Source organism: Benincasa hispida, chromosome 7 (assembly GCF_027475165.1).
Source record: "Benincasa hispida cultivar pf3 chromosome 7, pf3_genome.v1.1, whole genome shotgun sequence".
NCBI classification, from domain to species: domain Eukaryota; kingdom Viridiplantae; phylum Streptophyta; class Magnoliopsida; order Cucurbitales; family Cucurbitaceae; genus Benincasa; species Benincasa hispida.
The window spans coordinates 51147522-51172630 of record NC_143484.1 but is presented as its reverse complement, the minus strand read 5'-3'; the positions used below and the strand labels follow the sequence as shown (position 1 = coordinate 51172630).

Sequence of the window (25109 nt, the reverse complement as noted above, 5' to 3'; positions counted from 1 at the left end):
AAAGATTTAATCGCAATATCAAATTTATTGTTCTAAGATCTAGATGCATGTTTCAACCCATAAATGGATCGATTCAACTTGCAAAATTTTTGCTTTTGACCTTGGGCTACGAACCCCTTGGGGTGAGACATCAAATATTATCTTCAAGATTACCATTCAGAAAATCAGTCTTGACATGCATTTGCCATATCTCATAGTCATAATATGTGGCTATAGATAAGAAAATTCTTATAGACTTAAGCATAGCAATAGGGAAAAAAGTTTCCTCATAGTCAACCTCTTCCTTTTGGGTACAACCCTTTGCTACAAGTCTAGCTTTGAAGGTATGTACCTTCCCAGCAACATCTCTCTTTATTTTATGGTGGCAATTAATATAAGGATTTTAAAACACAAACAGATGATAAAATCAAGGAGTTAGACTTTGTTGGTCGTGAACATGAGTTACCCTCAGATACCTTCATGGATTTGGATATGAATGTAATGATGGGAATCAAATCCCAAGCAGAAGCATTAAGATCGTCTTGCATTTGGTTTTTACATTTTATGAAAAACAAAAACAACATCTTAAACAAAAGGGAAGAACTGTTCTTACCTTTGTAGGCTTTATAGCCTCTCAAAATTTCTACTAGCTTTTCAGACGAACGTCTCCTCAATCGATATAGAATACGACCACAAGAATAACCTTGTTATTCTCTTAGGAATTCCAATAATTGGATAACTAGTCTTTCCTTTTCTACCCTTGTACTAAATTAATTAAATAACCTTTATTTAATTACTTAGCACAACAATTGAATAACCATATATATTAAATCCAATTTAATATATATACATAGTTAATTAACAAATATAAACATCACATGTTTATATGCATCTACCTTTCTATAAAATTTCTTAATCAATTAATTAACTATTGATTAATCAATTAAGTAACTATATTAAATCACATTTAATATAGAGTTAATTGACATATTTATATGTCTGCAACTTTTTAGGAATTTAATTCCCATAGATCTAATATTTGAATCTCATTCAAATATATCTCTCTCACATAATATGAATTATAGATTACATCTATAATTAATTATATATTAATCACATTTATACAATTTCCTTAGTTGATTTGAACTATTCAAATAATTCTTCATTAATATTTTTTCGTGAGCTAACAAGGAGACCTTATGGACCTACAGATCAGAAGTTTTAATGATGTAATATTAATTAGCTAAACTCATTAACCAGATTAATAAATATTCGTTAACTGTGGGTACACTCCACTAAAAACCCACAGTTGCACTCTTCTCAGTATAGATATATTTTTGTGTCCACAGATATAGACCAATAAAACCAAGTTAATCCTTCACGAGTGTTTGTAACACCAACTGGATCAAATTACTGTTTTACCCTTAGGTTACCTCTATATCCTTAAGTATCAGTGCTCCTCTAATGAACAACATGTTTGTGGTCCAATCATTAAATAGAAACTCCTCTCAGGTGAATGAGAAGGTAGGACCTTTGTTCAAGCCCTGGAGACACCACTTAAGGAAACACTCATCTACTTACCCTAAAGTCGGGAAAGAGTGAATTTCATCTTGTAATTTTATGTTCCCAGCTCCCCACTCGATCATGTTCTCAAAATGGCAGGCTTATTGAGTTAGCGAACTGGCCACTCTCACCCATATAAATCAAAGGACAATCCCTCGTGAAGAAGAGTTCATAATATACTCAGGATTAAGACTAAGTTGCCTAGGTCATCCTATTAAAATAAAAACCTAACTAGTCAACAGTGTTACATCTAGTGGTTACTATTTCGTGGTCCGGTCTTATGTAAACTCATTGCATAGGATACCCCAACTCGTATATCACCTACAAGAACACGTTGGATCATTGCGTTTGTATCAAATATAAAGTGAGTCGTATCTATAGTGTCATCAGGATAAGGTACCCAGTCTTATCCCTATACTATAGACTCTCTAAGTTGTATCTTGAATATTGATCCTTGTATGTCTCTGAAGGAACCATGAGATCCGTAGTGGAAGCGAGATCGTTCTCAAATTTTATTTTTACAGAATAAACATTCAAAGTATAGAAACTATACATCAAAAAAAAAAAAAAAATTTACAACATGCAATTTAATAAAACAGAGAGAATGAAGAAGGGTTTGAATCATGACATGCTCTTAAAAAACAACTTCTTCGTGTAAATCCCTCCTTGTTGATCCGGTCACGAACAACTCGAAATTAAACACTCAATCATGATGGTCAATTAATTACATTTATTATCTACGAGTTTTAAGGCATAAAACCCAACAAACTCCCACTTGAACTAAAACTCTAGTTAGTTGGATGTACATAATATCACTGTCCAAAGCAACGAGAATGATAAATAAATACAATAAATTAGGGCATCCTTATACCCTCATTACACATCTTCTACTTGCCCTTATACAATGTAAATGTCTCACAGACCTGACTCTCTAGATGACTCTCAAACACTTTAACCAAGAGAGCCTTTGTAAATGAATCAACAATGTTGTACTCCCAAGCGTTCTTTGTGATGATCACATCTCCTCGTTGCACAATCTCTCATATCAGGTAACATTTCTTTTCACTATGTTTTTCTCGTTTGTGAGTGCGAAGTCCTTTAGAATTGGCTACTGCCCCACTGTTGTCACAGTATAAGTGAAGGAAATCCAAACAGAGATCTCCATGAACAGCGGAAGTGAATCATTCCAAATTTCATTCAGAATGAACACAACAATTACAGTCTTAAACGGAAACGAACAGATAATGCATAAACCGAAATTACAGCATGCTACAAGAGGATACAAGGGATAAAGTATGCGTACCTTTGAAGAACTACTCTTCAAGTATCCCTCGATCAATTTCCAATGCGTCCAAAGTAGCACTCGAACGCAACAAATAGAACACCAACAGCATGAACAAATGGATGTACCTCGAATCCAATCAAGTCCAACTCGATCCACAAACGGATTTAGAATACCACCATAAATATTACTGGTATTCTCGGTGTGAGAATCCAGGAGTTGTGGGCTCTGTATGATCTTGGATTGAGGAAGACAAGAGGTATACAATTGAGTAGACAATCGAGTAACTGGGAGATAATGAAAATTGTCTATCGTATAGACGATGTACTCGATCGTTTAGAAGATGAAGTCTATCGTATAGACTTTACTACTCGATCGTGTAGCAACGATCAAAGAGTAACTATCGTATAGTCAACTTTTAGCTCGATCGTGTATGCTCTCAACGGCTATCACTTAGTAAAAACTCTTTTTACTTGATAGCCTTTTCCGTGAGAATTTTCTGAATGGAATCAACTTTCGAATTTTGGAAAAAAAAAATTCTTTTATCTCACAGTTACCATAAACTTCCAATAACCTCCCACTCAAATTCGGTTATTAGAGAAAAAGAATTAATTATCATATAATTAATTTATTATAAATAAATATGATAACCATATAAATAAATATGATAACCAACTTATCATATTATATTTATAACCTATAGTTTTAATATTTCATCATATGAAACATATAAACCATAGTTCTTTTTCTATTTTATGGCATTTAATATAAATCATATTTATATTAATTCCTCTAATTAATGTATCTAATACATCATATCAATTATATCACATATAATTGAATTTCCTCTTGTTAATTTGAACACTTCAAACTAACCTAAAATCTTATTCTTAACTTGAACCCATTAAGCTACCAAGGGGACCTCATGGACCTGTAGCTTAAAACTCTAACGGTACGTGAATAACTGACTAAACTCTTTAGTCACAAAATCAACCATCCGTTAACTGTTGGTCACTCCACTAAAGACCGACAGCTGAACTTTTCGCATTACAGATATATTTCTGTGTCCATATGACCAATCAACAGTGCGATAACCCTTCACAAATTGCTCGTAAGTACAGCTGGACCAATTTACCGTTTTTCCCTTGTAGTTACATCTAACTCCTTAAGTACCACTAATTCCTCTAATGAACAATAAGCCATATTCTTACTATGACTGAGTCCTCTCTTCAAAAGAGAGGGTGTGGTCACTATGTTCAAGACCCGGAATCAGCCCTTAAGGGAGCAATTTATCTACTTACCCCTGCTTCGGGGAAAGAGTGTATTTCACCTTGTGTAGCTGAGTTCCCAACTCCCCAATCAGACGAATCCCTAAAAAGGTAGGCTTGTTGAGTTGGCAATCTGACCACTCTCACCCATACTAATCAAAGGATCACCCTTATAGGCAGGAGTTCCCAACTCACTCAAGATTAAGGTCATGTCACCTATGGTCATTTTAGTGAAATGCAAGTCTCAATTATCAACGACGTTATATAAAGAGACTAATCATCCCGTGGTCCGGTTTTATACAAACTCTTTGTATAGGATACCCCCGCTCGTATGTCTCCACATGAATGATCAGGATCAGACCATTTGTAGCACTTTACAACACTTGTAAATATATACAAAGCGGGTTGTATCTGTAGTGTCACTAGGATAAGGTATCCCTCCTTTATTTATCTACTACAGACCATTTAGGTTATTACTTAGGGCATGATCCACTTGTATGTCTCACATATATGCTTAAGTTATATAAAATAACCACGGATCTTAGTTTATTGGATTTGAGTAAATGCAAATAAAGAATATTTATTTTATTAATAACAATATGTACAAAAAGTTTACAAACTATGAGACCACTGGGAGAATTAGGACACCAATCCCAATAATCTCCCACTTGTCCTAATGCCTCAGGAGACTAATGTACAATACATAAAAATAGTACAATATACAATAAACTAAGGCATACTCTATACCCCAGTATCATCTCCCACTTGCCCTAGACAAGGTGTTGCATGTCCCATAGATCCAGACTCTCCAGATGATTCTCGAACACTTTAGCCGTGAGAGGCTTTGTAAACGGATCAGCAACGTTGTGCTCCGACGCAATTTTCGTGACTATCACATCACCGAGATGCACAATCTCCCTGATCAAATCATACTTCCGTTCAATATGCTTGCCTCTTTGATGACTCCAGATTCCTTAGAATTTGTCATAGCCCTACTGTTATCACAATAGAGAGTGATCGAAAAAGACATATTTGGAACAACTTCCAAATTTGTAAGGAACTTCCTAAGCCAAACAGCCTCTTTAGCAGCTTCACAAGCGGCTACGTATTCGGGGATCGGGATCGGGGTCAGGGCAAGGGCAGGGATCAACGTCGGGATTGGGGACGGAGCAGGATCCCCTCTCTGTCCTCACCCTGTCACCGACCGGGGATCGATTTAAATCCCCGATTTGACCCGCATACCCTGTCAAATCGGGGATTCCCCGTTCGATCGAAATTTTTCCATCCCTATTACCATTACCAACAGTGTTTTGTTAAAAATGATCTTTTGCTTCCAACCAAATTTGGGCAATAAGTTTCGTGGATCAACATGATACCTCTTGCAAAAATCATTAAGAGCAACAAATAGAAAGGATAAACACTTTCAATCTAACAGGTAAAGATATCAATCAAAGATTTGAAAGAAAAGAGAGAGAAAAAAAAAAAAAGGAATACCACAAGTCAAGGACAAAAAAATAACACAATTCAAGTCATCTAGAAAGAAAATAATCCTAGTATACTTTACGATGATGTAAAACATATTAAATGTCTACTCTAGTATACTTGCAAACCACTATACAAAATAAAAGCATGAGAAAAAAAAATGGAAAAAGAGACCAATAATGAAAAATTACAATAAGCCCCAATCAAAGAAATGAAATTTGAACAACTTCTTGAAGAATCCGAAGGCAAGTGTTACAAAAAACAAAACAAAACAAAAAACTCATTATTTTAAATCAAGTTTCTTTTCTTGAATAATCTAGGACTTTGAACTTGAGATTTGGATAGAATTACAATTTTAAACTAATTTTGACATGAAACTTGAATAATCTAGGACTTTGAACTTGAGATTTGGATAAATATGGATTTTTTTTTTTTATTATTATTATTATTATTATTATTGTTATTATTATTGTTATTATTATTATTATTATTGTTATTATTATTGTTATTATTATTGTTATTATTATTATTATTATTATTATTATTATTATTATTATTATTATTATTATTATTATTATTGTTGTTGTTGTTGTTATTATTATTATTATTCTTATTGTTGTTGTTGTTGTTGTTGTTGTTGTTGTTGTTGTTGTTGTTGTTGTTGTTGTTGTTGTTGTTGTTGTTGTTGTTGTTGTTGTTGTTGTTGTTGTTGTTGTTGTTGTTGTTGTTGTTGTTGTTGTTGTTGTTGTTGTTGTTGTTGTTGTTGTTGTTGTTGTTGTTGTTGTTGTTGTTGTTGTTGTTGTTGTTGTTGTTGTTGTTGTTGTTCTTATTATTCGGAATTTTCTTTTTACATTTTTTCTTTTGTTTTTCTTTTGTTGTTCTTGTTTGGCATTTTTTTGTTTTGTTCATACTACTCTTTTCTTTTTTAAAAAATAAATTCTTTTTCATTTTTTTTCTTTTCTTTCCTTTTTTTTCTTCTTCTCTTTTACTTTTTTTTTTCTTTTTTCTATTTTTTTTGTTTCGTTTCTTTTTCTTCTTTTTTATTTTTTTTTTTACGTTTTGTTTCCACCTTTTGTTTCTTCTCTTTTAGAAACAAGTCGAATTTAATCAAATTTATACAATGAATTGAATCTTTTTTTTTTTTTTTTTTTTGCAATTCTACCCTCTCCTTTTTTTATGCTTAATTTTTTTAATTCACCATTTTTTAACAACTTGCCCTCACTTTTTTTTATAGGAGTTAAAGCTAATAGGGTGGTGAAGTGAATAAGGTGGCAACATCGAATAAAGCTTAAAGATAAGCTATTAGTTCAAGAATATGGAGAGGCATTGACGCCTCTGAACTTGAAGATCGAGGAGTATCGACGGAGCCTCTGAACTTAAAGATGGAGAAGCATCAATGAGGCCTTCGCGCTTGAGTTTGACAAAGCATCAGCAAATTCTCCGCATTTAAGTTTGACGAAACATCGGCCAAGGCTCGCATTTGTGTTTGATGAAACATCGATGAATCATCAGCATATGAGCTTGACAAAGCATCGGTCAGTCCTCTGCACTTAATCTTGACAAAGCATCGAACAATCCTCTACATTTGAGCTTGAAGTATCGGCAAATTCTTCGCATTTAAGTTTGAAATATCGGTGAATCTTCCGCATTTGAGTTTGATGAAGCACCAATGAATCTTTGGCAGTAGGCTTGACTTTGCAACTTTGAGCATGAAGATGGCATTGCAAAGCCTCCAAGCTTGAGCATGAAGATGGAGCATCGATGAAACCTCTGAACTTGAAGATGGAGAAGCATCAATGAAACATCTGAACTTGAAGATAGAGAAGCATCGATGGAGCCTCTCAACTTGAAGATGGAGGAACATCAATGAAGCCTCTGAACTTGAAGATGAAGGGGCATGCAATCCAACCCTTAAACTTGGAGACAGAGAAGCAATAGTGTAACCATCGAATTTGGAGATGGAGAGGCATCAATGCAACTATCGAAGTTAGAGTTGTAGAAGCAATAGTGCAACCCTCAAACTTGGAGACGCGGAAGCAGCAGCAGCACAACCATCAAATTCGGATATGGAGAAATAGTGGTGTAACCATCAAAGCAGCAGTCTGATCCTCGAATTTGGAGATGAAGAAACAACAGTACTAACATCTTTGTAGAGATGGTAGAACTACAACAACTTTTAGAGAAGGAGCGAAGCTGTAGGGAATAATATTTTTTAGGGAAAGCAGGGAAGTCGCACCAAACTTGAAAATCGAAGAGGAAGAAATGAAACATCCAAATTTGACTTCAAAGAGGAAGCAGTGAAGCCTCTGAACTTGACTTCGAAGAGGAAGTGAAGTGTCATTCCAAGTGTGTGTTTTTTTATTTACCGTGTTAGCTCCTTAAAGAGACGAACATCTTCAATTTGTTGTGTTGCTTCCAACAGGGATGAACATCTTCAATCTGTCATGTACACCATACATAGGGTGACTGTGGTACCCTTTTTTATGAATTGAACTTAAATTTCTTTAAGTTGCCTACATACCCTTGGAAAAAGGGGATCAAGTCATGATGTAGTTCAAATATTTTTTTTTGTTGACTGAACTTAAAGTTTCTTTTAAGCTGCCTACGTACGCTTTACAATGACAGGGATCAAGTCATAACGTAGTTCAATTGAGTCATTCACCTTTTAAACTCATGCATGCCAGAAGCACCATGCAATTTAGGCTCTTGCGATAAGGAGCGAAACATTTAAATTTTAGAAGCTCTTATTTCATCATGGCTTTGATCTCCTCTTTATTTATAGAATTCGTCAATATGATGAGTCTTCGCTTCACTATCAAGGAACCTTTTGTATTTATATCAACAGACAATTTCCTCTTCATGCGTGAAGAAACACGACTGTGAATATTTTTGTCATTGTTTTCTTCATGAAATGATATTGCCTTCAAAATTTTTATCCTTCCTTTATGTTGATCACTTGTTGTCTTGAGACGATCAAAGAAAGATGTTAAAGGTCGATCTTTCTTTGATGTGAAGATACTTAGCCTCTTGAAAGTTGAAGTTCAAATTGCAGTAGACATTGGACATTGGTTTCCTTCTTCTATCGTGGCCATACTCTATCTTTGGAAAATTGGAGTTCGAGTAGTTGAAGGCTTGATACGATCCAAGACAAAAACTCTTTGCTTGGCTTGATACGATCGAGTAGTTGAGAGTGGCCAGATTGCCAACTCAACATACCTACCTTTTCGGGAACTTGTCTGATCTGAGAGCTAAGAACTCAATACACAAGATAGAATTCACTCCTTCCCCGAAGCAGGGGTAAGTAGATAGATTGCTCCCTTAAGAGCTGATCCCGGGGCTTGAACATAGTGGCCACAACTTCTCTTTGGAAGAGAAGACTTAGTCATAGTAGGACTATGACTTATGTTCATTAGAGGGATCATGGTACTTTAGGAGTTAGATATAACAACAGGGGCATAATGGTTATTGGTCGGCCTATACTTACAAGTGATCTGTGAAAGGTTATCGCACAGTTTGGTTAAGATGGACACATAATATATCTGTAGTAAGGAGAGTTCAGTTGTCGGTCTTTAGTGGAGTGTCTGGCAGATAACGGATGGTGGATCCCCTAACTAAAGATTTTAGTCAGTTATTCACCTACCGTTGGAGCTTCAAGCTACAAGTCCCTAAGGTCCCTGATAACTTGTAGAAATACAAGTTATTTATACCATCTTATTTAGATTATATGGCAAAAAGAAGGAAAAAGTTACATTGAACGTATAGAAATTGGCATAAAAACGCAAAATTTGTAAAGTGTCGGAAGCACACCCGCTAACCCCATTGTAATGGCAAAATGGAATGTCCAAGTCTTTGTTTTGCAGGAAACAGGTCACCACATGCGACGTTCGATCATGTACGAAATGATCAACGCATTTTGCACCACATGCGACGATCAATCGTGGATAAAAAGATCAACACATTTGCACTGCATGCGGCGATCAATCCTAGAGGGAAAGAGCGACGTATTCACAGGGATTTCTGAAATTGTAAAGCTTTTTTGTTGTATGATCTGATAAATTGAATGTGGAGCAGAGCGGACGTTTCCACCAAGCCGTGGCAGAAAAAGAAGCTTTTCAGAGCGGGACCACTAACGAAGAAGGTGCCAAGGTCTATAAATAGCTACATCAATTTCAAAGAAAGAAGACTGGTCTGAAGAGACAACTTAGAGAAAATTTGGGGAGAAAGACGAGACAAGACTAAAAGGGAAGTCTCGGAAGCAAGAAATTCATTCACATTCCCGAAGAGAAGCTCTGTGCAGAGATCACTTCTACCTGGAAAACAAGCCTGAGAAAGAATTTCTCCACCACATTCCCCCTACACGCTGGCAAGCAAATCGTCTCCGATCGGGATCCGTGTCAAGACATTGACATGCTTTCCTTATTTGTTCTCACTTTCTATTCATCAATCGTGTTCATGTCTAATCTTTCATTCATCCATCTATAACAAACGCTTTATCATTATCTTTTAATATCATCATCATAGTCATCGTCATCTCTTTGTTCTTCACCATACCTTCATCGTCCATTTCTTTCACTATGTGTAACTAATCCCAAGGGTAAGGGGGAATAATTAAGCGAGTAAGTTAAACCTTGTTGAAGAAACTAGCTAAGTTTAGCTAATGCATGCTCAAAAGCATCTTCACCTGTGAGAGCAGAAGTGAAGATGTTAATCCACCACTCGAAAGAAGGTTGGAAGAATGCGTTAACTAAAGTAAGAAGTATTTCCAAAGATGGAAACAACCTTGCGTTCGTAACGTTCATCCCTGATTCACCATAGACATATGGGAACGCGGCTGATCACTAAGAGGTGTAAGCCAAGAGAAAGCGAAACCTTAGTTGCGTCATCAATAGGATTGACAAACTTGCGATGACCTTTCCCCTAGCCCATTCTCTTTTTGATACATTTCACAAGACTTGCCATCTCATTCCATCAGATACTTGCACATCTTCAAGACAGTCCTCTATTTATTTATTTATTTGTTTATTTATTTATTTGTTATCGCATTTTATTTTATTACCGCATTTTATTTTATCATCGTATTTTATTTTGTCATCGCATCTTATTTTATCATCGTATTTTACTTTTCCCAATACAATTCATTATTATTTTGTTTTCGGTCGCATATATCACATTAATATCGCATTGGTCATCGTAATCCCCGTGTTCGACCTCATATCACTCTGAGAAACTTGCGTTGGAATTATACTCGGTTCCAGTACAAGAAAACTTGTGACACGCACGTACTACATGAACGCATACTACGAACGCATATCAGCATCATCGCACACATTATTTTAGAATATAGTATCGCATTTATTATCGAGAGCACATACACATCATCTACACGTCATCATCAATGCCATCACATCCACCATTCTCCATTTCCCCATCTTTGCGGCGACATTACATTCGTTCCGTTCGTCGCTATTAAAATTCATTTAACAAGTTTTTGCGCAAACAAATTCAATCGAACAGTCCCCTTGGTAGCTCAATGGATTTAAGTTGAGGATTAGTTCTTGGTGTTGATTTGAAATGTTCAAATTGACAAGAGGTATATATGATATGATCGGTATGGTGTATGAGATACATCTAGTGGAGGATTAATGTAAATGAGATTTACATTAAGTGTCGTGAAATATAAAAAGAGTTATGGTTTGTATGTTTCATGAGATGAAATATTAAAACTATAGGTTATAAATATAGTATGGTAAGTTGGTTATCATATATATTTATAATAATATTAATTATTGGATAATTATCTCTTTTTCTCTAATAATCAATTGAGTGAGAGGTTATTGATGGTTTCATGGTAACCATGAGATAAAAGGAAAAATGTTTCCTAAATTTGGTAAGTAATGTTAATTTGAGATTTTCACTCTCGAAAATTACTCACGGTATAGTTTTCAAGTAAATCAGATTTACTAAACGACAGCTTAGAGAGACTAGAAGATCGTGGAGTGTTCCTACACGATAGACACTCAGCTGGACGATTAGCTAAACGATCGCATAGCTTTTGATAAATGATTGGGCATCGACCTATACAATAGGCTTTATCTTTTCCCACTTGCTCAATCGTTTACATGATTGCTCTTCCTCTGGTTTCTCGCCTCTAACTAAGTACACATAGAGCCCACACTCTGGATTCTCACACCGAGAATACTGAGGTAACCTTGTTGGTGGTGTCATACTCAACTCGACACAGTCGAGGTTTTGTAAAGGCCATTCGTGGTGTTTGGGGTGTTTGTGACTTTGTGATCGCTTTGTTTGAGTTCACTGTGATCGTGCAGTGTAGCGGTCATGTTGTACAAGCGCTTGAGTAATGCAGTGTTGCGGTTTGTTCAAACATTCGTGATCAAGCAACTTGAAATGAGTCTTCAAAGGTTTGTTGATTTTTTCCCTTGATCTGTAGAAAAACATGTTGTAATTTCAATTTATGCATAACCGTATTGTTTCCGTTTGTGACTGTAATTGTATATGTTCATATATGATTGAAATTTGGAAAGAACTTTCCGCTACTCATGGAAATCCTCATGTCCGATTTCCTTCACCTTCATTATCATCTTCAACATGATCATCTTTGCTTTAAAAATCTGTTGTCAGAATCTCTTGTTGGAACCGAACGACTATAGGCTCAAAAGTCCCAAACTGGATGAAGCTTTCTCTTTAATTATGAGACCCAGACGGTGTTGGGACACTTGAAATCATTGTTACTGCCGCGTGATTTATTTGAGCTATTTCATCAACCTCCAGCTCAATCTTCTTTTCACGAGCCAACTTTATAATTAGCTCCTTCAACACGAAGCACTTTTCAAACGGGTGACTAATGACTCGATGATACTTACAGTAATTAGGATCATCTACTTTTCTTGCTTGTTCTGGACGCTTGCATTCTGGTAGTTGAATAAGTTGTTTTTCTAATAATTGCTCCAGCATGTAGGTAACATCAGAGTCGGGGAATGGATAAACCTTTTTATGTCTTTCTTTGAGAGTTGGGCGATGTTTCTGGCCGTCATCATGCTTTCTTTCAAACTTTGTTTCTTTTCCTTTGGAGGAAAGTTTCAGCGGGGTCATCTAAACGACCATAGATTCTCTTGTGGCACTATCCACGATATTTTCAGTGCCCTTGGGTTCATTCTTGTATTTTCTTCCTTCAGGGACTAGAAAATCTTTAGTTCCCCTGTTGGCGATGCTCAGCTCCATATCATAAGCGTGTGTTGCCAACTTCTCAAATGTATGAGGCTTTATCCCTTGCAGAATGTAGAGAAGTTCCCAGTGCATGCCTTGGGTGCACATCTCCATTGCAGATAATTCAGTGAGTCTATCTTTGCAATCCAGACTCAATACTCTCCATCGGTTGATGTAGTCGATGATCGGCTCTTCTTTCCGTTGTTTTGTATTCGTTAGCTCCATCATGCTAACGGTGCACCTTGTGCTGTAGAAGCGGTTGAGGAACTCTCTTTCCAACTATTCCCAGCTGTCAATCGCTTCCGGCTCTAAATCAGTATACCAATCGAAAGCGTTTCCTTTCAAGTACGAATGAACTGCTTGACGAGCTGGTCTCCTCTGGTTCCTGCATTTTTGCAGGTTTCAATGAAGTGAGTAACATGTTGTTTTGGATTTCCCTTTCCATTGAACTATTGGAACTTTGGAGGTTGATACCCAACTAGCATTCTCAGATTGTCGATTCTCTTGGTGTATACGACTTGGAGTACATAAAAAATGACTTCAATGGTCCTCCATACTGAGCCTTTATGGAGTTTGTAATCATATCCTGCAGCTGTTGAACTGACAGGGAGGCAACAGAGGTGGATTGTGGTGGTTGAATTTCCTACAAGATATTCTTTCCTTTGTCATTGGATTTTGTAGCTAGAGATTGACTCGACTTAGCAGTTTTTCGAGCCTGTATTTGATCTCTTAAAGCAGCGATTTCATGATCTCGCTCTTCTACAACTTTCATGAGGAGATTTATCTTTCTCTCCATCTCTGCCATAGCCGATTCAACCGCTATGTCAGTCACCATGACAGACACTACATCAAAGTGTGATTCTTTATCTGATGAATCATAAGAAGAAGCATAGTTGTCAAACAAGGGATTTTCTTTGATGACAATCCTGCCTTTAGGAGATTCCATCAACTGTTCCCAGATTTTCTCCTTGATGATAGAACTTATGTAAGTGTTGCTGATGATGGTAGCTTTGGATGCAACTTTCTTTAGTGCCATATGTAGATTTGTTGATTTGGATGACGAGAGAGAAATGAGAAGTAGAGAGGTCCCACAGGGAGTGCCAATTTGTTCGCACGAGATTTCAAGAGAAATTTATTTCGTGGAACTTGAACTTTGTATTTGTATTAATTGTTTGTAAAGTGAATACAATCTCTAATACATAATGTTTTGATGCTTTCAAATAACCTATAGTCTTTAAGTTGGTTGATCTTCTTGAATGATTGTCCTTTGGGCTTATTGATCTTCTTGGATGATCGGCCTTTGGGCTTGATGATCTTCTTGGATGATCGACCTTTGGGCTTAATGATCTTCTTGGACGATCGGTCTTTAGGCTTAATGATCTTCTTGGACGATCGGTCTTTGGACTTGTTGATCTTCTTGGACGATCGGCCTTTGGGCTTGTTGATTTTCTTGGACAATTATTGTTCGCACGAGGCTTCCAGAGAAACTTATTTCGTGGAGTTGAACTGAGTTGGTGTTGATGTTGATATTGATTTGATGCAATTTGGTTCGATCTTTAGTACTTGATCCTCTGATTCTCTCTCAGTCGAATGCGTACGCTTGATTTGAGGAAGCGTAGCGCGTGATGTGAAGGAAATCGAACACGAGGATTTTCATGAGCAGTGGAATGATCTTTCCAAATGTCAATTGTATATGAACATTACAATTACAAACGGAAACATACGGTTATGCTAAATACATAAATTACAGCATGCTATACAAAAATTCAAGGACAAGAATCAACACACATTTGTAGATTCATCTTCGAGTTCCTTGATCACGAGATCAACACGACCGCTACACTGCACGAACACTGCACACTCGAACTAAGCGATCGCCAAGGTCATGAACACCCCGAACACCGCGAACGGCCTCCACAGAACCTCGACAGTGTCGAGTTGAGTATGACACCACCAAGAAGGTTACCTTGGTATTCTCGATGTGAGAATCCAGAGGGTGGGCTCTCTGTGGACTTGGTTTGAGGTAGAAAACTGGAGGAAACACAATCGTGTAAATGATTGAGCAAGTGGGAGATGGAACAATCTATTGTATAGGTCAATGCCCAATCGTTTAGGAAAAGCTGTGTGATCACTTAGCTTGGTGTCTATCGCCTAAGAACACTCCATGATCGTTTAGCTAACTCCAAGCTATCGCTTAGTAAATCTCATTTACTTGACAACTTTTCCATGAGTATTTTCCAAGATTGAAAATCTCAAATTAACTTCTTTTCTTCTTCTTTCTTACTTTCTTACTAAAATTAGGAAAACATTTTTCCTTTTATCTCACGGTTACCATGAAATCACCAATAACCTCTCACTCAATTGGTTATTAGAGAAAAAGAGATAATTATCCAATGGTTAATATTATTATAAATATAAAGGATAACTAACTTACCATAATATATTTATAACCTATAGTTTTAATATTTCATCTTATGAAACATATAAATATTTCATCCCTGGTTTTTAAACCAACATTTGGTATCAAAGCCAGGTTGTCTTCTCATCGTATTTTCCACCGTCCAATGAAGATGTCGAGTGTCTCGCAGCAAGCAAAGGAGAACAGAAGAGTGCCAATTCTCTACCCGATGTTGACTCCTCACAACTACACGGTGTGGGCGATAGGGCCGGCGAAAGGAATTGAAGTGGATGTGAAGAAGGACAATAAGGCGTCCACGTACATTCTCCAATGCATCCTGGAAGACGTGCTTCTACAAATCGCGAAGAAGAAGACCGCAAAGGAAATATGCGATAGTCTCAAAACGAGGTACTTGGGCAACGAGTGGGTGAAGATGGCGCGAGTTTAAACCTTGAAGAGCGAGTTTGATGTTCTTCGGATGAAGGAGATCGAGACAATCGATGAGTTCGCGGGAAAAATCAGCGGATTAGCAAGCAAGTTTTCCACCCTCGGTGTTGCACTTGAGGATTCATCATTGGTCAAGAAGCTCCTGGACTCTATCCCCGACAAATATTTCCCCGTCGTCACCGGAATCGAGCAATTCCTAGATCTTAAAACCATGTCGTTTGAAGAGGCGATCGGACGAATGAAGGCCTATGAGGAACGGATGGCACAGATCCGAGGAAACAACAACAACTCCGATGGACAACTCCTACTTACCCATTCCAAGCAGAAAGCAAGACAGAAAGGGAATAACGGTGAAAACTCTTCGGTGAACAAAGGGCACGGATCCGATGGTAGCGATCGCGGAAGATGGTAAGGACAAGGACAAGGACGAGGTCATGGTCGTGGTCATGGTGTGGAGCGTCAAAATAGTGCGGGAGGCACTAGCAACATCGAAAATGGAACTCGTGACAAAAGTCACATAAAGTGTTTCACTTGCAACAAGATGGGACATTACGTGTCGGAGTGCCGCAGAAAAGGTCGTGACGACAAAGCTCATCTAACTTGCGCCGCCGATGAAGAACCGACTTTGATGATGGTCGTGTCCGAGGAGGGGACACACACTAGAAATGATCAGGAGGATGCCGTACTACTCAGCAAAGAGCGGTTGTTGTCGGAGATGTATCGCAACGACAAGAATGGAGAAAATAATGACATTTGGTACCTTGACAACAGTGCTAGCAACCACATGTCTGGCCATCGCGAGAAGTTCCAAGAATTGGATGAAAGCGTCACCGAGAGGGTGAAGTTCGATGATGGATCAACCATTCAAATCATGGGAGGTCGTGTTCAAGTGCAAAAACGGTGATCAGAAGACTCTCCAAGAAGTGTACTACATTCCAAAGCTACGTAGCAACATCATAAGCCTCGGGCAAATGACAGAAGATGGGAACAAGGTGCAAATGGCGGGAGATGCCATGAAAGTGTCTGATAGGAGCGGGAAACTCTTGATATCGGTGAAGCGAACACAAAATCGCTTGTATAAGATAACCTTGAAGATGTTCAAGCAAGTCTGCCTTCTGACGAGCCTAGACGATCCAGCATGGTTGTGGTATGCGAGACTTGGTCATTTCAACTTTCATGACTTGAAGCTCATGGGCGAGAAGAAATTGGTAGTTGGAGTACCACCAGTGACTCAATCGAACAAGTCATGCGAAGCATGCGTGATTACCAAACAAGCGAGGTTGTCGTTCCCGCGCCAATCAACCTATAGAGCAGCGAAGCCGCTAGAACTTCTCCATGTCGATATTTGCAGACCGATTTCACCGTGTACTCTCGCTGGAAACAAGTATTTTCTGCTGATCGTTGACGATTCCACAAGATGGATGTGGCTATACATGTTAGAGGCAAAAAGTGACGCACTCGAAGCATTCAAGAAATTCAAACTCTTGATGGAGAACAAGACGGAGTACAAGATCGGAACGCTCCAGACGGATCGAGGTGGCGAGTTCTTATCTGCGGAGTTCACTCAATTTTGCAAAAAAGAAGGAATCGAGAGATACCTTACTGCTCCATATTCACCGCAGAATGGCATCGTAGAGCGTCGTCACCGCACCGTAATGGCAATGACAAGATCACTCCTCAAAAGCATGCACATGCCAGCAAGGTTTTAGGGAGAAGCGGTGAGACAAGTAGTTTATGTGTTAAACCGTCTTCCAACGAAGGCCCTTGGAGAATGCACACCATTTGAAGCTTGGATGGGGAGAAAGCCACATCTTGCACACTTGAGAGTGTTTAGTTGTGTGGCATATGTAAAAAGCACAACCCCTCACCTCAAGAAACTCGACGACCGAAGCTCGCCGATGGTACATTTTGGTGTCGAAGAAGGATGCAAAGCTCAGCCTTCCACATGGGAGTGAAAAGAAGCTCGACTAAATATAGGATCCCTCTTGTAACTCCGCTTATATGACCCGAGCCGTGGAAAACTTCAAATTAGTAGAGATGTCGTTTTTCAAGAGAGTCTTGAATGGGCATGGAACGAAGGCATTAATGACGACAAGGAGATTCTGGAGTTTCAGATGATGGACCAATTTTATTCCGACAAGGCCGATAATATGGAGGATACAGAAATCGGGGTAAAAAATGCAGCACACAAGTAGCCGAGATACCCGAAATTAGAGAGACTAGTCCATCTACTCCATCGACGAACACACCAGTCCATCTAAGATCTCTCGCTGACATCTACGCCAACATAGAGGAAGTTGTAGGTGGTGATGTACAAGAAAATGAGGTGATGATGGTGGTGTCCGAAGAACCGACTTGCTACCAAGAAGTTGCGACTGAGGCCCGCTGGTACGAGCAATGGAGAACAAGCTGAAATCCATTGAGAAGAATAACACATGAAGTCTAACCGAGCTTCCACCGGGACACAAACCCATTGGTCTAAAATGAGTGTTCAAATTGAAGAAAGACTCTAATGGAGAAGTTGTCAAGCACAAAGCAAGATTGGTTGCTAAAGGCTATGTACAAAGACAAGGCATCGACTTTGAAGAATTTTTTGCACCGGTTGCAAGACTTGACACCGTTCGAGTCATTCTTGCACTCGCTGCAAACCGAAATTGGAAAGTACACTATCTAGATGAGAAGTCGACATTTCTCAATGGGGAATTGGAAGAGGAAGTATATGTTACTCAACCGGAGGGATTTGAGGTTCCAAACCAGAAACACAAGGTGTATAGGTTGTCGAAGGCTCTCTACGGATTGAGACAAGCTCTATGAGCTTGAAACATTCGACTTGATAAGAGTCTCAAAGAGCTTGGCTTTGGGAAATGCACTCAAGAGCAAGCAATCTACATAAGAAGAGAAGGAGAAGAAAGTGTTCTTATTGGAGTGTATGTTGACGATCTAATTGTAACGGGAAGTAGCACCGAAAAAGTCAACAAGTTCAAGCAACAAATGATGGCAAAATTTGAAATGAGCGATTTGGGTCTTCTCTCTTACTACTTAGGGATTGAAGTGGAACAACAGAAGGGTTGAATCTTGCTCAAACAACCAACTTATGCCAAAAGAATCTTGTCCCGGTTTGGGATGGCTGACTGCAATGCCACGAAGTACCCGATGGAACCCAAGGCACAACTTCACAAAGACATGGAAGGAGCACCAATTAATGCTACGGAGTATAGAAGCATCGTTGGTTGTCTTAGATACTTGCTGAACATAAGACCGGATCTCTCATATGTTGTTAGGATGGCGAGTAGGTATATGGAAAGGCCTACGGCCATGCATCACAAGGTGGTAAAGCAAATACTTAAGTATTTGAGAGGGACAATTCACTTTGGGCTCACTTATGTGAAAGGTCCCCGAGAAGTCGATATATTTGGCTACTCTGACAGTGATTTAGTCGGTGATCTCGATGGGAGGAAAAGCACAAGTGGAATGGCGTTCTACTTAAATGAAAGCTTGGTTTTATGGAATTCGCAAAAGCAAAAGACGATGATACTCTCATCTTGTGAAGTCGAGTTCATGGCAGCCACTATCGCGGCTTGCCAAACGTTGTGCTTAAGAAGCCTTGTTAGCGAGTTAACCGGAATGGAGCCAAGACCGGTAACATTGTTCATGGACAACAAATCCGTAATAGCTCTCATGAAGAATCCCGTATTTCATGGCCACAGTAAGCACATAGATACACGCTTTCATTTCATTCGAGGGTGTGTCGAGAAAGGGAAAATTGTCGTTGAATTTGTCAACACTGGAGAACAACGAGCTGACGCACTGACCAAAGCATTGACAGGAGTGAAGTTAGTTGTTATGCGTCAGCTACTTGGTGTGCGTGATTTAGAATCATATTAGGATTAGGGGGAGTGAGTGTAAGCTAATAATCCGGTCATGATTCAAGACCGAATCTTCCAGATCGTGTGGAAGAAGACGTTCACACATTGCTATTTTTAGTGAGAATTATGTTAGTGGTTTAGGATTATTTTGTTGTTATTAGACTATAAATGTAAGTCCATCAATTGAATAAAAAAAAAGGGGAGTTTTATTACTTTTCTTTCTCTCGCTAATATATTTTGCTTCCAAAATATTTTGTTTTGTCTGTTTTCTTCAAATATATATCAGAGTGCATGAGATTTGTTTTTGTGCAGATCCCTGGTTTTTAAACCAACAGAACGAACGCCTTTGGAGATGCAACACAGACTAGTGTGGTAAGAGACTCCCAAAAGCGAAACTCACTAAGGAGTTTGTCCATGTGAACTTAGTGGGGTGTTTGAAGAGCCTGCAGACGTCGGTGGTCCAGTCGCTCCACTTGGCCTAGGAGATAGCTTTGAGTTGAAGAGATGGTTTCCTGTGAGATAAACCATGGAAGAGTTTCGCTCGATCTAATTATTAGTCATCTCTTCATCTTTGGGGTCTACAATCTACAATTTCAGTTCACGGTTTCCCTTCTTGATCAACTCATGAAACTCATTGTTATCATTCTCTTCTTCACTACACGAATCCTCATCCTCCTTTTGTTCCATCTTCACAAAATACAGGCGAGTCAAATCGGTGGTTAATTAGGACGAGACTTGAACGATCGAACGCAGTTTGTGAAGAAGAAATGGAAGAGAGCGATATGTGAATGAACGAGTGTGAGAGATGAGTGAAAGAGATGTGAGAGAGAGAGGAAGAAGAGAATTCGAGGATTTGAGAATTCTTTTAGGGGGTGTTTGATAAATGGGTATGAGTTGAGTTGAGTTAGGTGGGTATTTATTACCCATGTTTGTTAAGCCCATAAAGAAAATCTATGGGTACCCCCTTTTTTACCCACTCAAAACTCTCCTTTTTTATCCCCTCAAAACTAGGACCTTTTATATTAATATGATTGTTTTCAAAACTTATTATATTAAAGAAATATTAGACCTTTTATATTAGAAAAATATTGTTGTTTTGCTAGAAGTCGAGGGTTGAGGATTGGATTAATGTAGAGGTCGAATGTTGAAAACTCGATAAACAAAGAAAAACTTGGAAACAATGTATATTAGGGTTGTCGTAGGTTGAAATTTCGACATACATAACTCGATAAGCAAAAAAAACTTGGAAACAATATGTATAAAGGGTTGTATATAAGTCGAAACTTCAACCCTGTACAAGTGAAATCTCGCTAATTTTGTGATGAAAATCTCGCTCTAGAAGGAAATCTCGCTAGAAATGTGGGTTGAATCTCGTTATGGAAGGAAATCTCGCGAGAAATGTGGGCTGAATCTCGTTAATTTTGTGATGAGGATCTCGCTCTAGAAGGAAATCTCGCTAGAAATGTTGATTGTTGAAATGCAGAGCACACACATGGGTAGACTTGCATCGTGGCAAAAGGAGAAGTTTGAGCTAAGAACGAGATCGTTGAGAGTGAGATCAACAAGATTGTTGAGAGCGAGATCATTGAGATCGAGACCAGCGAGATCATTGAGAGCAAGATTTTGAGCGAGAAAGTGGGAGAGAGCGAGATTGGAGAGAGAAAGACCAGCGAGAAAGTTGGAGAGAGTGAGAGTGGAGAGAGCGAGACCAGCGAGAAAGTGAGAGAGAGCGAGAGCAACCTCATGAGCGAGATCCTCCTCATGAGCGAATCTCGCTAATTTTGGGATGAGGATCTCGCTCTAGAAGGAAATATCGCTAGAAATGAGGATCTCGCTCATGAAGATCCTCATGAGCGAGATCCTCATTGTTTTTTTTTTTTTTATGAAAATATGTTATTTCTGTTTACTTGACTTTACTATTTGTATTTACTTAACTTTACTACCAACGTGGCTGCTACTTACTTTCAACTAACACTCAAATTAATTTCACTCTTTAATTAATGAGGTTAAATTAATTTCACTCTTTAATAAATGCACCCAACTCTCTCCAACAACCACTTCTTTCTCCCTCTTCTATTTATAGATGACTTCCCACTCATACGTTTTATATTTCCACTGTCTTTCTCCACAAAAAAAAGGTATGCTTTTGTTGGTTACTCTTTAGTTCAATTTTTTTTTTTTTTTTTTTGTTGCTTACTTCTTAGTTCAATTTATTTTATTTTATTTCTAATCTAACTATCATTATTTTGTGTTTCTTGTGGGGTCCAAACTAATTACACAAATCATTCCTAGTTATTTTGAAGTTCAAAGTATCTTCCTTTTTTTTAGGACTTATTTTTTTTATTTTTTATTTTTTATGGAAATATGTTATTTGTTAATTGTTCACATTTTTTTGAAATACTCGTTCACAAATTTTTTTTATTAATGGTTGGCGACATTATATTTTTTAATCTGATACTTCTCAAATTTTTTATGAATTATGGGTGAAATAGTACTATTATGTAATTTTTTTTATCTAATAATAAGTTCATTTCAATGGGTGAAAAACAATGAGGATTTCGCTCATGAGGAGGATCTAGCTCATGAGGAAGATCCTCCTCATGAGCGAGATCCTTCTCATGAGCGAGATCCTCATTGGGGAAATAACACCATAAATCTAAACTATAACCTAATATGCCCAATACCGACGCTTGACATCGTTTTCTATTCTTTCTTAATCATGAAACATAATCCGCCACTTTCAGGAACAACTTGTGTATCCCTTTCCCTATAAAGATGGATATTATTGAAGACCTCTTTTCGATCATGAGAATTATTTTGCACTCTCAAATACAGTTGTTCATAACACTAACCTCGTTATTGAACAACTACCAAAGGATAGAGAGACAACTGGTATATGCTAAGCACTGCATTAGGCAGTTGACGTTCTTTCGCCTAATTTACGAGAGTGACTTGGCATGTTGTGAAAGCACCCGAATGGATAGACGTACCTTTACGATTCTATGTAATATGCTACGGTCGACTGGTTGTTTGGAACCAACAAGATGTATGGACGTCGAAGAGATGGTTGTGATATTCCTACACATTCTTGCACACGATGTCAAGAATCGAGTGATACGCAGAAAATTTTCGAGGTCTGGTGAGACAGTTTCGAGATATTTCAACGCAGTTCTTAGGGCAGTCTTACAACTTCACACTGTTTTGTTAAGAAAACCAAAACCAATCACAAATACATGCACCGATGGAAGATGGAAGTGGTTTCAAGTACAAAAAATACTCAGTTTTTTACATGAATACGTCATAAATATGCATGCAACGATAGATTTTTTTTTTTAATTCATTTTGATCACTTGAGAGAAACAGAATTGTTTAGGTGCGTTCGACGGCACATACATTAAAGTGAATGTTAGTGTCATCGATCGACATCGATATAGGACGAGAAAGAGAGAGATTGCCACAAACTTTCTTGTGGTGTGTGATCAAAATGGGGAGTTCGTCTTCGTTTTGCCATGGTGGGAAGGGTCTGCAACCGATTCAAGGGTTCTTAGGGATGCGGTTTCGCGACCGTACAGATTGAGGGTTCCAAAGGGTATTATAATAACCGTATACGTTATTTAAACATGGGTACCTGCCATAACACATGTGTATGACATTTCAAAACGTGTACAGGATACTATTACCTATGTGATGCTGGATACCCCAACGCTGAAGGATTCTTGGCGCCGTACATAGGGGAGCGATACCATCTCTCCGATTGGTATGGAGCAGGAAACGCACCGACAACTGCGAGAGAATTTTTCAACATGAAACATTTTTCAGCAAGGAACGTTATCGAGCGAGCATTTGGGTTGCTAAAGGGGCGGTGGGCTATTCTTAGGGAAAAATCATTCTACCCAATACAAGTCCAATGTCGAACAATAACTACATGTTGTCTTATTCACAACTTAATCACAAAGGAGATGGGAATCAGTGTAATGCTTGACGTGCCTGATGAGGAGAATTTTGCATCAATTGGTCTTGATGGGGATCATATTGAATTTGTTGAATCATCAGAGGAATGGACCAAGTTCAAGGATGACTTAGCAGTCGAAATGTTTACTCAATGGCAAAGAGCCTGATTATTCAATATTCATTACTTACTTTTCTTTTACTACTGAATGGAATTTAATTATGAAACATTCCAAGTACGCCGTGAAAATGTTTTGTACCAAGACTCTGTGTGAACAAGTTAAATTGGAACATATAATTTCAGCAGTTTATCCTTTGTTTGTGCATGTGTTTAATTTATAGCATCTTTTCATTCAACAAACGTATGCATGCAGCATAATGGCAGGTAATGGTAAGAGGTTTAAACACGTATGGTCAAAGATGGAGGACGCTAAGTTGGTGGAAGCTCTAATGTATTTGGTGGAGACCGGTTGGAGGTCCGATAATGGGATGTTTCAACCAGGATACCTACAACACTTAGAGCGAATTTTGCATGAGAAAGTGCCCGGGTGCGCACTGAATCAGAATACCATTGAGTGCAAGGTGAGGAGTCTGAAGAAATAATACAACGTAGTATCAGAGATGTTAAGTCAGTTGGGGTTCGGCTAGAGCGAGGAGTTCGAATGTGTTCAAGTCGAGAGGGAGATTTTTTATCTTTGGGTTCGGGTAAGATTCTAGAAAAAAAATGTACGGATACGTGTTATAATATAAATATTAATAATGTATATGTGTATCAATTCAGAGTCATCCCAATGCGAAGGGGATGTGGAACAAGTCATTCCCACATTACGATGACCTCTCCACCGTATTTGGGAAAGACAGAGCAGTAGGGCAATCAAGTGAGGACCCATACATGATGGCGACGAATGCATTCAGAGAGTTTAAAGATGAGATTCGACTTGGATCACAGGACTGTCACACCCCTGAGGTTCGCCAGACAGAATCACCATTAAATCAAGATGAAATAGATGAAGAGCCAGCAGAGCAATCTACAGGTAGAGCAAGTGTACCTACCGAGTCATCTCGAGGCAATAAGAGGAAGAGGTCATCATTCCAAGCTGAAATGATCAACATCATGAGATCGACTATTGAAATGCAGAACACACACATGGGTAGACTTGCATCGTGGCAAAAGGAAAAGTATGAGTTGGAGTTCGGGCGTCGGAAGGAATTAGTAAATGCCATATACAACATTGATGGCCTAGATGAGGATGATTAGGTCACCCTTATTGACCTCGTTGTCACAGACATTCAGAAGACAGGTTGCTTCCTTGCAGTACCAGAACACGCACGGAAGAAGTACTGCCTCCGTCTACTAGGAAGAAACATGTAGACTGATCACACCCCTATATTTTGTTTATAGTTCTTTTGGATAACAACAAATGGACAATGGACTGTCATGTTGAAAAGAATGATAACTTTTGTATACTTGAAAATATGTAATTTTTGTGTTTGTAAATATAACTAATATTATGAGGATCGAAAAGAACATATATTTTGTGAATTTTTTTTTTGATATATATACATACAAATATGAAATATGAAATATATATACCTTCAATATATATACAAACAATATACAATATACCAATTAATTGAGCAGCAATATGAAA

The 25109-nt window shown here is 38.2% G+C and overlaps 1 pseudogene; it reads right to left on the bottom strand.

The window, feature by feature from the left end:
• Positions 1-12276: 12276 nt before the first annotated feature.
• LOC150035229 (uncharacterized) lies at positions 12277-13834 on the bottom strand (annotated as a pseudogene).
• Positions 13835-25109: the final 11275 nt, after the last annotated feature.